Consider the following 13,020-nt stretch of genomic DNA (forward strand, 5'->3'; position numbering starts at 1 on the left):
TCAGGTCTCATACTTCTTCCCTCTCTTCCCTCAAGAAGCAGAGACACTGTCGCTCCAGGGAAAGGCAGGCCCTGGCAGCCGGCAGAACCGTATCAGTCAGTGCATGCAACTGCAAGGAAGAAAGCACCCAGTCTGACACACAAACACACACTTCATTGATGTGTTTTGTCTCATTTTCTGTTAAAAACATTTAGTTTCCTTCAGGGCTATGGTTTTAACAACCTCTACTGCTACCGCATTGTTTGTTTCAAAGACACTTTAAGGCATAGAATCATAGAATAGTTAGGGTTGGAAAGGACCTCAAGATCATCTAGTTCCAACCCCCCTGCCATGGACAGGGACACCTCACACTAAACCATCCCACACAAGGCTTCATCCAACCTGGCCTTGAACATCGCCAGGGATGGAGCACTCACAACCTCCCTGGGCAACCGATTCCAGTGCCTCACCTCCCTAAACAGGAAAGAATTTCCTCCTTATATCCAATCTAAACTTCCCCTGTTTAAGTTTTAACCCATTACCCCTTGTCCTGTCACTACAGTCCCTGACGAAGAGTCCCTCCCCAGCATCCCTATAGGCCCCCTTCAGGTATTGGAAAGCTGCTATGAGGTCTCCGTGCAGCCTTCTCTTCTCCAGGCTGAACAGTCCCAACTTCCTCAGCCTGCCTTCATACGGGAGGTGCTCCAGTCCCCTGATTATCCTCACTGCCCTCCTCTGGACTTGCTCCAGCAGTTCCATGTCCTTTTTATGTTGAGGACATCCCAGAACACACAGCAAAAAATGCAGGTGGGAAATAAAACCTGATAAATGAAATTGCTTTTACATAATTACAAAAACCTAACCCTAACTGTACTAATATCATACTTATTACTGTGCTGTTGAGAATCCACTGGTGTAGCAGAAATGTAACATGGGTGAATAAGCAACATAAAAATGTTTTTAAATCCATCTTTGGATCCCTGGAAACCCACGTTTCCTGGCACTCCAGCACTTATCAGTTGGCTCAACTGAAATTACAAAGTGGCAGAGGGGTACCCATTTCATTATCACATTCATTCATTATCTCTCATCCTCACTCTCACTCTGTGAGAAGCAATCCACACACCACCACCAATAGAGGGCACAGCAATATACTCCCTCTCACCTTTGCCTTCTCAATCCAGCCCCAAGATTTTCTGGCATGAGTGGCACAGCTTCAGCATGGCAGTTGAAGGGAATACCCAGCTAAAGTCATAGCACTGCACCAGACGTTCAGAATCAGTTGTTTTCACTCTAGAGTGCAACTCAGTTCCCAGTCATATGGCTTCAGCTCAAGGGTACCTCCCAAAGTAAACAGCAGGCTCAGCTCCATCCTTTCAAAGGATTGAAGGCAACTACTCCTGAAGACCATCCCATTTCAATGGGACTCAGTGAGGTACCTGCTCACAGCTTTCACTCAGCCTTGGCTATGACCAGAAACACTCCTGTGGAGAAAACAAAACCCCGAATGACAATGACAATGCCGAGTCTGGAGCACTTTCTGCCTTCTGCATACAGGTACAAAGCCTGGCTGTGTCTTGAGCCTACTAGATGCCTATTTTCCTTCCTATTCTCAGACTTTCTAATACTCTGGTTTCCAGAGAATGGAAACTCAGCTGTGCAGGATGCAGAAAAGCCTCGGGTTATGCTTCACAACTCCTAAGTTGAGTAAACAGGGAGCAGGATGGGAGGGCACTGCAGAATAGATCCATTCCAGGGCTCACCTGCAGTGCACACGTGTGGTGTGGGCAGCACAGAAACCAAACCTGGGGCTTAGGAGTTAATTCAGAAACCTGAAGTCAGGCATTGCTGGGCCTACTTGTAAGACAGCACTATGAATATGCAGCTGATGATTGTGAAGCCACTTTAGGTGTTTCTTTGGGATATCTGTTATCCATGTGAATGCGTAAGCGAATGCACACAATGAATAGAGACAAAACTCATGCTCATGACACCAGAGGACAGAAAATAATGCCAGATGTTGGATGAACAGCCTGAATGCTGCTGTTCTACCTTGACCTGGTACCACCTAAAGACAAAATCCCAGTCTGTGCAATTTTAAACTAACTTATTTTAAGTGAAAGTGGATAATTAGACTTATATTATGACTATTTGAGCACATATAATGGTCAGCTGAAATTCCAGTAATGAATAGCTCAAAGTCAGGCCACCTCTACTAGATGTCATAAATGGAAATAGGATGGAAAAATCAGTAGCTAATGCAACACAATGCACTGGAAGGTTCAAAGGACCTCATAATGCGCAATCATGATGTATTCTGCTCTTCGGAACAGTTTGCTCCTAACCCAAACACTGCATTTTCATTTACATTCTGAAAATAAACGGTCTGGTTTCTTTTATAGCTTTTTATGCTATTTAATATAACTTCAGCTGTGTCTCTTGCTTCATGATTTTGCACTGAAACCTCCAGTGATGCATAGAATAACTTAAAAATTGTAGAGTAGGATCTTTCTGTGGTACAATTACATATTCTTTTTTCTTTCTAATAATGGTCCACTTTTGAGAATGCCAAGAGTGGTATAAACTGGCATATTCCAGAGGGTTCTCGAAATCCATGGAAAAAGATAATTAAGAAAGTACAGCTCTCTGTCAGGGTTGCAAATTATTTCTGTGAATACCCCTGAGATCAGTACTCCGTCTCCTCCACAGTTCTGCCTGCAATTGAGGTTGATTGAGCTAAGAAAGGTACACAGGCAATAACTAGGTTATTGAGAAGGAAAGCACAATCAAAATCCTGTTAAATAGGCCATTATGGGCCTCTTATAGCTCTTGTGACAAAGTTTAAGGCAAGGATTGCAGTGTACAATGCCAGGACCCTGTAGAGATCTCTGAAGTGATGGTGGTGAAGAGTACTGGAAAGAAAGATGAAATCCACCCTGTCTAAACTACGGCTAACACCATGAAGGCCAAGATGGTGGTTACTGGCTTCTTTCTTTCTTCCAGGGTGATGCTAACGGAGCTTAAACAGGTATTAACCTGCACAGCTCACCAAATGCACATGCCACCATTGAGCCTACTGCTTATCTCACTCCTTGTGCTATTGTTGCCTTATTATTATTGCGTTGTGCAATAAACAATACCCTTAGATTATATTGGTTAATTTACCATATTTCCACGAGGAAAAGAAGAACAAATAGACACTGTCCTTTTTGCAAGGATATTTAAGCATGAACAATCAGAACAAAGGATGCCAAGGAAGCAAAAAGCAGGGGGAAGAAAATCGTGTCACCAGCTCTCTTTGATCTTTAGATCACGCCTGAAAAATCTTCTCAACCAAGAAGGAGGCAAGAAAAGCCCAGGGAAATGCTGACTCCAGAGGCTTCAGCTGCTGGAGAATCAGGCTGCTGCCACTATACATGGCAAATTCCCATCTGACTTTGGTTTTTCAGACTGATACATGCATACTGCTATATGCCCCCTATAATACTTTTTATAAGCACTTGTTTTCTCTCACTTAAGTTAAAGATGGATCCCTTCATTTGGGGAATAAATTAATTCTAGATAATATTAAAAACAAAAAAAGGGACAAAATAATCCAGCATTTAAAACTGTAGGAAATTGTTGCATACGGAGCCGTATTTAATATGAAACAAGCGTATTTCTGAGAAGCATGCACATACACATTTACAGCATTTGAACACGTATTGGCCACAGTCACAATCAGAGCTTACAGAGAAACACAACAGTTATTAAAAATGATTCAACACAATAACATGACTAAGTATATGAACGGTAAGATTTGATAAATAAGAGGTTTTTGAATGCCCTATAAGGATCCATTCCTGAAACCTCTTAATTACATGAGCCCATCATCTTCAGGACACCAATACATTCAGTAGGATTGTTTGTGTGAATAAGAATTACTCATAAAGCTCAAGTCTGGCAGGATTAGGCACTGAACGTAAGCTCTTTCACAATTTTTTATTTAAAGTTAGAAAAGAAAGAAAATCAGAAGTTTTATTCTTGCTTAGCCCAAGGGCAATGCATTATCAACCCACGACTCTGTTGGTTTTTCTGGTTTTAACTCCAGACCATAGTACAAGTACAAAGAAATACAAGAATAAATATCTAGGACTGAGATGTGCTCTCATTTTACTAAGGTGAATCTGGGCAGGCTCCTTTGATTTACTTCAGCACAGCCGAGAACATTTCCCTTCCATCTAGCCAGGCATTGCTCCCATTGCAGAGCTCCTAACAGCAGTCTACAGAACAAATTCAAGTCCTTCTGCATCCAGAGGAAGCCTTCACAGCATGAAGCCTCATAAAACCACCAGGAGAGGCTGAACTTAGGAGAAGGGTTTTAGGGAAACACTAAATTTAAGACTAAACCAAGAAATATTTTAGTGACATTTACATTGAAGAATATACACACAAAAGGGGAGATTCACAATCTACAATTATCAAATGCTGGAACTCTCAAAAGCACAGAGGATACGCTGCTTCTGCTCTCGGCAGGTAAAGGTTGTGCATACTGTGCATTTCCAAGCCTCAAAGGACCTAACCTTTTGTTTCTAAATCAGTAGGTATAAAACGGAGCCTTATACCTCCTTCAAGACTAATTCAACAAGCCACAAAAAGACATTCTACAGCAAAATGTATAGCAAAATGTGTCTCTTTCATATGTAACCCTGATCAGCTTCCCTAACCCATATAATTTTCAAAGGTTTCCACAGGTTTTAGAGTCATATTCAGAAGATTTCTTCCTGAAACACTTTGGATGACTTTACGGACATGTAGTAACATTAGGAACTGCAGCTCGAAGGGAAACCTGAATAAATGACCTTGAAAAATATGAGAGGCAAGAACACAACAAGAGAAGTATTCTAGGTATGGAAACAATATGGCAAACTAACTGTATCTGGACTAGAACTGGTATGACTGGAGATGCTCCTACCCTCTTGTAAGCTGAAGAGTCCCTAAGGTTCTGATGTGGTACCATGACTTCCCATTAATCAGCAAGCACAACTTCAGCAGAATGACAAGCTGGAAAAGATACATAAAACTTGGCTGGAAACTAAGACTTCATATAATGTCACAGGAACTGTCTCCATGATTAAACGTAACAGGGTCAAGATTTTACTGTGTGCTTCTAGATATTGAAAGACATTGTATAAATGATGTCATTCAAAGTAAGCATACCCATACACATCAATAGAAACCACAAATGAGTTTCCTGCAGCTTCACTGATTGCTTAGGTCTGTCAGGTAAGACCAGCCATTATTCTGAGCATGTGGGTAAGCTCAGAACTAGGTCAGTGTGCAGTATTATAAAACAAATTTAACTGCTCAGCTGACCAACAATGTCTTGCAGCCTGGAAAGATGGTAAAAGGTCCAGTAATGATAACAAAGTGGTACCAGCCTGTCCATGGAGACACATAGCAAGTCCCTGCCATCAAAAAATAATTGCATATTTACCACAAGAAAAGAATTAAAAGAGGAAAGGAAGCATGAAATAAGAAAAGATGGCATCAATCTTAATTGTCTATCATAATCTTCATTAACTAGAAGCACATTAAAGTGATCTCCAAAAAGCAATCATTTCTGTCGTGGTTTAAACCCAGTCAGCCACAAATCAGCCACGCAGTCTCACTCTCACTCCCCCTCTTCTTTCCCTCCCCCCACTCCTGGAGGGATGGGGAGGAGAATTGAAAAGAATGGAACTCCCACGGGCTGAGATAAGAACAGCTTAGTAACTAAGGTATAACACAAATCACTACTGCTACCACCAATAATAATGATAAGGGAAATAACAAGGGAAGAGAATACAATACCACCTGCTGACCGATAATACCTAGCCCGACCCAGCAGTGAGCTAGCCCTTCTGGGTAATTGCCCCCAGTTTACATCCTGGGCATGACACACTGTGGTACAGAATACCTCTTTGGATAGTTTGGGTCTGGTGTCCTGTCTCTGCTTCCTCCCAGCTTCCCCTTCTCCCTGGCAGAGCATGAGACTCAGAAAGTCTTTGGTCAGACCAAACATTCAAGCAGTAACTAAAAACATCGGTGTTATCACCACTGTTCCCAAGCCGAAAGTCAAAAACACAGTGCTGCACCAGCTACTAAGAAGGAGAAAAATGACTGCTGCTGCTGAGCCCAGGACAAATTCTTAAGTCAGAATTAGTGAGTAAAATTTCTGGGGATCTGCTCTACGTGATGGGAAACATCTGCTTTTTAAACTACTTCCCCCTTAACTCAATAACACTATCAAAGGCAGTTTGTGAGGGAAAGAATTCATTCTTGAGAACCAAGTAAAATTTCATTTTGGCAGGTCAGAATAAAGTAAAATCCTAAACCATACAGGCTTTAGCCTTGGAATAATATTTGAAAAACTCCAAACTAAAGAGACTTGGTTTTCACTCAGAGTTTCATTGAATGAATTTATACTGTGATTGCAGAGTCTCCATGGAGGCTCTGGCTTCCTGGCTTTACCAGTTGAACAAACTGCACTGATAATCTGAAGGAAAACAACTGTTTCTCCTGGTGCCCATCACAATCTGTTCAGCATGGAGTACTTCCGATTCTTGCACTTCACTCTGAAGAATTCAAAACCCCCTAATCTTCCCTCAAGCTCAATCTATCCTTTATCCTATTATTTTGAACGTTCAGTGACAGTGTTGACAATGCACTTTCTCTAGCGATTGTCTCCCTCTCATTTCCAAAGAAGGATGTTCCTCTTTCTAGAAATATAAAAAACAAACCCAAGAACATTTTTCTACAAGCAGAAAAATCTGCCCATTGGTGTGCTGACCAATTTCAGGCAGTGAGCTGGTCTCCTGGCTGACATTGCTTCACAACACCCGTGAACTCAACCCACTAATGGGAATCGTATCGCTTCCTTCATTAATCTCTTTACTTGTGTGGTTAAACCAGCACATTCCCATTGCTGTTGATGCTGAATATGGTATTCTTATATTGTTGCTCAGCCAAGTCAGTGACGTTTCAGCTGTAACCAAATTTGGGTGTAGCTGTGAATGAAATCATTCCATCTCAGGCCAGTAACAGCCCGGTAATCCCAAACTCACCTGAACTGCAACAGTACAAGTCATGGAAACCAGGGCTCATGATCCATGTACTGCTGAACTCCATAGGAAGGGAAGGACTGAGAGGGAGGAGGAGACGAAAGGGAGAGATTGTGAGGTGATGCAAATTTTTACACCTTCAAAGTCACCATAGTAAGTAGATCTGCCCTAAGGGATACATGCTTTTAGTCGAATGAGTAACCAAGCAGTATTTTCTTTGATTCAAAGCTGTTTGGATGTGACAAAGATTTAAAATCAATAGCTGTGGTCCAATTCTAACTGGAGAAATACAAAAGCAGATGAAAATGAGCTTTCCATTTAGAATCCAGTTACATTCAACACCCTGGATACATAAAATCCCAAAGTGTCAGAAATTACTTCAGACTTGAAGAAGTTTTGAAGGTATATTTTGCAGGGTACAAGAGTTGGCATGAAAAAACACTATCACAGCAGTGCCAGATCCCTGGAGGATGGTTTATCCTAAATCTGGCTGGCTTAATTCTCCTTTTTCCTTCATCTGTCAAGACTCTTCTTAAACATTTTAAAATTACAGTTACCTTGTATTTCAGACAGTGGGGTAAATATGCATAAAATAACAACATGTGCGAGGAATCTGCTTCGCAGCCAACGTATGATGCCTGCTTTACAGTACATCTGAGAAACATCATTTTCAGCTCATTCCAATGAGTCTGACTAGAAACATTTAAAAAATAAATAAACCCACGTGATGGCAAGAGCTACACATATGCAGAATCTCTCTTCTCAGAAAACAAACAGGTTTATCATTCCTCTCTGAAGTTCCCAGGGGCACACCTGGGATTTTCTCAAATCCCATGTGTACCAAACAAAGCCAACTTTGTGGTGGACTTGGTGGTATTAGGTTAACAGATGGACTCAATGATCTTAACAGTCTTTTCCAACCTAAATGATTCTATGGTTCTGTCCTGTGTCAGCACCCCTTCCCACCTGGGGAGTGATGGAGTTCAGATGGAGAAGGGTATCACCAACACTCTCACAGCTGTTCCCATGGAGCTCCTATTCACTCAAGGGTGAGCAGTGGGCATCCTGGCACAAGACAACCCTACACACAGGAAATGTTGAATCTTACACATTATTCCCTGCTCAGTTGGTATCAGCCTATTTATTTTGCTAATGGAGCCATTTATAGAAGGCTGAGACAAACAGTTCTAACTCAATTGTCAAAAAAACCCATACCACTAATATTTATAAAGTGCTTCTTGTGTTCGGTCTAAACACTATTTGTTTCTTTAAGAAACACAAAGCTCTGAAAGAGAAGAATAATTTCCACATTCACCAGCATGTGTAATTCTTCACCTTTTGGAACAACACGGAAAGGAGATGTTTTTAATGCTTTATTGTTGTTTCGTCTTGTTTGCCTTAATATTCCTAGAATCTTGAGTGCAACATTTTTCCTTTTAAATGCTCATGTTCCTTCCCATTTGTCTGATATTGATTTGCCTCCTGCCAGTTGTGCAGAACTCTAATTTTACATGCTTTAGTTGGATCCCTTGTTTTCAACAAACTTCACGAGTGCTACCAAGACAGCTCATAAAACGAAAGACACTAGTTAACCAAATAGCACAGAGCATGGAGAGCCATTATCTGTGTAGATATTCTGCAAACACGGTGACTTTATGTTTACTTTTACCAATAGCTGGCATCACAGTCAACAGTCTTACTTATCTTTATTTTTAATGTAGTTATTTAGAATCCTGAAAGACAATGAGAAAGGGATCATTTGAGACCTTTTCTACTCAGGAGTAGGAACACATTAAAGTGACTTGATTCAATTACAGTAATTTAAACTGTTCTTTCAGTTTTCTGCAATTTGGAAAAAAATACCGCAAACCTCTGATTTCCTTTAAAATTTTAGATTTTATCACCAAACAGTTGTGAGACAGCAAATATGTTGGCACAGCCTGAATGATTGTCAAAGATGCCAGTTCCAGTTAAGAAGCTGGGAGACTGTATACTTCTCATCTTTTCCCAGGGAAAAAAAACCCAACCAAACCATAAAGAGATTGTAAATATTTAATAATAATGCTCCAGAAAGCACTGAAGGATTTAAAATGTAAAGCACACAGCCTAGAGCACATCAGCTTTTATTAAGAAATCACAGATGATTTCTGAGTTGGTAAGGGCAGAGGGGCAGAGGGTCCCTGGCCCCTCTCTCATGTTGAGTAACACAGGAAGCGTCTGCCCATTCTGCTGGGAAGGCAGTGGAAAGCCGCTTGGCTTGTGTCAGTCAGTATGACCAGCAACAGAGCCTTCAAAAATGGTATTTTTTAATTCTGCTCACCATTTAACCGCACTGCACAGAACCTTAATTTGCCTTGATATCTCAGACCCATTGAAAAAGAAACAAAGCAAGGAGCAAGGAAAAGGTCTTCCACAAGCAAGACACTACTCAAGAAAACAGAAGCAACAGGGTGTAACTTCCCTTTATGGCTAAACTGCCTCCTGAAATGGGATATAGGTTCAGCTGTGAAACAGAGTCAGCCTACACTGGGAAAGCAGTACAAAGTAACTCCAAGTTGTCAGGTTTAATTAATAGGTACTTAAAAAGGTCTGATGCAAACAAAGCATTAAGGTCCATTGATTGTAAAAGGTGTAATTATCAATCTGATGAAGACATTAATTTAAGTAGGGAAACATGCAAGTCACACAACTCAAAACTGATGTCTTAATTAAGCAAATAAGCTACTCAATGCAAGGCACATTGAATGCTTAAAGAGGTACATGGCCAGAGCTGATACGGCTTCTTCATTTTTTAGTAGAGCTACAGAAAATTTGCAAAGAAACAACCTCAACCCTTATCACACATATCTGACAAGGTTTCTGAGCCACCTGTGAGACCCGTCAGTATCACAGGTTTAGCACTCTGGCCTTTGACTGCCCATGTCATTTTTAAAATAGGAGAAAGGCTCCTCAGTCACTCAAACCTTTAAAAAATGTTTAAGAATTTTCACTGCCTGCAGTTTTCTCTTGCTTCCCTTATTACTGTTCCAACTGATCATTTACTTTTATCATCAGCTCAGTCTTAAAATGCTGCCTCTCTTCCTTGCAAACAATCTGAGGACACAGTGATATAAGATCCAGACTGTTTTTTCAACAATTGCTCAAAAGAAGCAATTAAATAGCTGTCTACATGCAAGTTCACAAGCTAAAAGCTATGCTGAGCATTCAAAAGACAATGCTCTGGAATAATTCACCATCTGAGCACTCCTATTTGGTACCAACATTGCACAAAGTTAGCACAGGTTAGTTATAGCACTGTCCACTCTGGCCAGCTTTTCTGGCTCTAGACTCTCCAATTAGACAGGTCTTGTGCTAGAGAAGTACAAATGTTTCCATGATGTATCACAATCCATCATCCAACACCAGCTTGATTACTGATCCTGTGTGACTGCTGACAACACTGGGTTCAGTGCAAGGCACAATTGCCTGTGAGCAATTCCTTAGGCTGCCCTGCAATCATAGTCAGGCATTTAAAAAGATTTCTCCCAGAATGAAACACAACAACAAAGAGAAAGACGAGGAGCATCTGAAGCCCATCACAATCCTGCCTGAGCATCCTGTTCAGCAAAGAAATGCAACTCTTCTCATCTATTTTATCAACATGGAGCTGCTAAAGGGGAAAAAAATGAGCCCCAAAATTTTAGGGCTTCAAAAGCCACATAAACAAAGCAGGGCTTTATTCCCTTAACGGGGCCACTGCCGACAGATCCAGGCACTATGAGAATTATTCATACACAGGGCTGTATGACATTTAAAAGATGAGCTGAAACTTTCCTTTGCGTGCTGTTTTAAAACCATTCCGTAATTAAGCCCAAAGAGATGACAGACATTTATTGACAGTTAATGCAGTGCTCCCGCAATGTATTATTAGGCGCAAGACCAGAGGCACAAGGCCAAGTGCTGTTAATCTCCTAGTGAGTGCAGCCTGAAAATATCTAGTAATATTGCTAATATTTTTTAAAAGGCAAAAGTCTTGAGTTTTCACAGAAACAGACCCACCAAATAACCCACCAAAATAAAAGTGTCATGGGGAAAAAAGAAGAAAGTTCACATAGTTTTTAACCCAATTTTTCCACATGAGGAGTGATGTATGAAAAAGGACTGCTCTCCTTTGCCTTACCTCATGTTTTACTTTAGCAGTGTCAAATCCGATCTTTCGTGCTTGGCTAGAAACCCTTCCGAAACAAGAGGGAACATCTATCAGCTTTTAGTTAAGGAAAGAGATGGGTCGTAGGTTTCTCTCCAAATGCTCTGCTCATTTGTTTTAAGAAAGCCTTAAGAAGAGCAAATAAAAGAAGCTTGAAGTCCTCTGAGCAAAGCTGACTTCTTCCTCTCAAGGTCATCTTCAAGTCATTTAAGAACCATGGAAATAGCCGGGGGAGTGGAGGGGGAGGAAATAAGCAGACTCAAAAAGACACCTTTCCATCTCAAATAGCTTGAACTAAAAATGAGCACTCAAGTGGAGGTTTGCCACTGTTACAGACCCAGCCAATCTTCCCCCCGGGGGAAAGAAAGATGCGGTAAGAAGTTCTTGCAAAAGTAACTCCAGCAGAAGCACTGCACAAAAAGGAGAGCTCGCAACTCAGAAAGACTCCACTGGAAGTGGCTTGTCAAGGGTCCTACAGACAAGAACCTTCTTCCTTGGATACATCTTAACCCCTGTTTTCAGAGTCATTGCTGAAGCTAGTATGTTAAAAACCCAATGGTGTGGTTCTGAATCGAGACAGAGCCTTGATATTCCTTCACAATTTATGGCCTGATCTTACTGAGAATATACATTCAAATTTTTGGTAACATATTTAGCAAACACTGTGACTGACATGCATATTCAGAACATATTTTGCTTAGGATTTAAACCGAAATTCATAATCATGTTAGCTACACGTATTATTTCACAGATGTTGCAACCTGACTGAAGACTTAATTTTGGGTAAATCTTGCGAAAGACCTGGGAACCCAGGGGGAGCTCTGCCTAAGCAAAAACTAAAGGATTTGGGGTTCCTGTGCAGTTTCGTGCCCGGGCACATCATCGCCATTTCACTGACAGCCCAACGCACCCTGCTTCTGTAACTAAAACGAAACACCACCCCAAAAACCCAAGCCAGCAAGCAAACACAGAAGTATTCTTAGGCACTTCAGGCACAAGCAGACGCTCTGCCCTGTCACAGCCCTGAGCGCTACCGAGCCCCCGCTACCGCCGCCAGACCCGTTACCTTCTGCCGCCGTTCGCGGGGTGGGTGCGGGAGGACGGGCCGCCGGACGTCGTGCCCGGGCAGGGCTGGCCCGGAGCCTCGGCAGGGGCCACCGCGCCACGCAGGGCTGACGCCCACCCCGGGGCTGCGCAGCCAGGGCCGGGGGCAGACGGGGAGCGGGGTCCTGCCGAGCCCCTGCGGGAGGGACCGGGAGGGACGGGGCGGGGCGGCCGCGGCTCGTCCCGGAGCTCTGCGCCCCTCGCTCCGCGCTCGGCTCGGGGCGGGAGGGGGACCCGGCAAGTTCGCGGCCGTTGCTGCCTGAGAACAGCAAAGTTGGCACCGCACAGAACCGGGAGGGCTACACAGCCCCTCGCCACCGGGGGACCCCGCGCCCGCCCCGCGGCCCCCTCTCACCTCAGGCGCTGCCTCCTCCCCGCCGGGATCGGGCAAGGCGCCGGCTGCTCTCCGCTCCATCGCGGCGCTGCGCCCCGCTCCGCTCCCAGCTCCCCAGCTCCCGGGATCGCCGCAGCTAGCCGCGGCCCCGCCGCCGCCGCAGCACCCAGTGCCTGCCGCGGAGCGCCGCCTGCCGCCGGGGGCACCCCCCTATTCCCGGGGCGAGCTCCCGCCCCGCCGCTGCCGTGCGGGGGGGAGCGGCAGGGGCAGCGCTGGCCCCGTCCGCCCCGCGGGCCATCATCCTCGCCGGGGTGCACCCCGCTGCAAAGCGGCCA

General features: G+C 43.4%; 1 protein-coding gene across 1 annotated transcript in view; it reads right to left on the reverse strand.

The window, feature by feature from the left end:
* KCNG2 (potassium voltage-gated channel modifier subfamily G member 2) overlaps nt 1-12,765 on the reverse strand; it is a 58,694-nt gene extending 45,929 nt beyond the window's left edge. The window contains exon 1 of the mRNA XM_065669284.1: nt 12,707-12,765. The gene's annotated coding sequence lies outside the window, so the exon portion shown is untranslated. The remainder of the gene's footprint in view (nt 1-12,706) is intronic.
* Between the last annotated feature and the right edge of the window lie 255 nt (nt 12,766-13,020).

Source organism: Lathamus discolor, chromosome 2 (assembly GCF_037157495.1).
Source record: "Lathamus discolor isolate bLatDis1 chromosome 2, bLatDis1.hap1, whole genome shotgun sequence".
NCBI classification, from domain to species: Eukaryota; Metazoa; Chordata; class Aves; order Psittaciformes; family Psittacidae; genus Lathamus; species Lathamus discolor.